Below are 1186 nucleotides of genomic sequence, written 5' to 3' on the forward strand. Positions count from 1 at the left end.
CTTTTCTTTTTATTTTCTTTTTATTTATTATTTATTAAAAACTTGACTAAACATTTGCACTGTCTGTAACACTATAATTTTTTTTTCCCTTTTCTGTTGTCTGCTTATTTTCATTTTATTTATTATAAAAATAAAATACCACGACCATCTTAACATTAGCTCCGTCTTCTATTTCGATTATATATGCTCTTCATCATTTTATTTATTATGTGTGTGCTGCATTAGACTATTATTAAATTAAAGGTGTTAGTTGACCCCAAAAATAGAATTCTATTATTAATTACTCAACTTTGTATCATTACAAACCAGTAAGACTTTGTGTTACAAAGATGAACGAAGGACTTATGTGTTGCACTTGATTGTTCCTAAAGAATATTTTACATTTAGCATATTTTACATGCTTTTAATATAAACAAAGGCATAGTTCCCTCCCAAAAAACCTATACACGTTTCTTTCTTTTGTTGGAGATTGAATCATTTCTAAAAGTATTTCTAAAAGCACTTCTAAAAGTATTTAGAAGAATATGGGTAACCAAACAGTTTCTGGTTTAGTTTGGTTTGGTTAGAAAGTCATACACTTTTGGAGTAACATGAGATTGATTTAAAAGATGACGGAAAGTCAGAAGTTCAGTGTTTAAATTTTCTTGATCAATGATCCACACGTTTCTCATATCTTCTTGAAGCCCCTCTACCAGCACCAATATCCCCCTGATGCGTGTGGTCCAATCCGTCAAGCACACCAAGAGGAGGAGCTCCACTGTGGTCAAAGAAGGATGGATGGTGCACTACACCAGTCGAGACAATCTCGTGAGATTTTATTCCATTTACACGCGTTGGTTTGTTTATTTCTTTTCTTTTATTGATTTTGAAGGCTAGTAAGGTTTGTTTGGATAGTTTTGGTAACAAACTGGTTTAAAATACATAATCTGAGACTAATTTGAGTCGTCAGTAAGATTCTCAGTGGCGTTTTTGTTGTTGAAAATAAATATGTAGTTGAGTACTGATGTTTAACGCTGTTTTTTTCAATGCGATTGCTATTAACACAGATAAATAACAGCTATGATTTATTAAGCGATATAATCCAATTGAACTCTTTTTATGTTGGCTCATAATTAGATCACAAATAAGAATTCTGTCGTTTATTTATCCTTGTGTCGTTTCAAACTTGCATGGTCTTCTTATTCTG

At 31.7% G+C, this 1186-nt stretch overlaps 1 pseudogene; it reads left to right on the forward strand.

Moving 5' to 3' along the window:
* The first annotated feature begins 608 nt into the window (after nucleotides 1-608).
* LOC122362029 overlaps nucleotides 609-1186 on the forward strand; it is an 8751-nt pseudogene continuing 8173 nt past the window's right edge.

Source organism: Puntigrus tetrazona, chromosome 17, assembly GCF_018831695.1.
Source record: "Puntigrus tetrazona isolate hp1 chromosome 17, ASM1883169v1, whole genome shotgun sequence".
Taxonomy (NCBI): domain Eukaryota; kingdom Metazoa; phylum Chordata; class Actinopteri; order Cypriniformes; family Cyprinidae; genus Puntigrus; species Puntigrus tetrazona.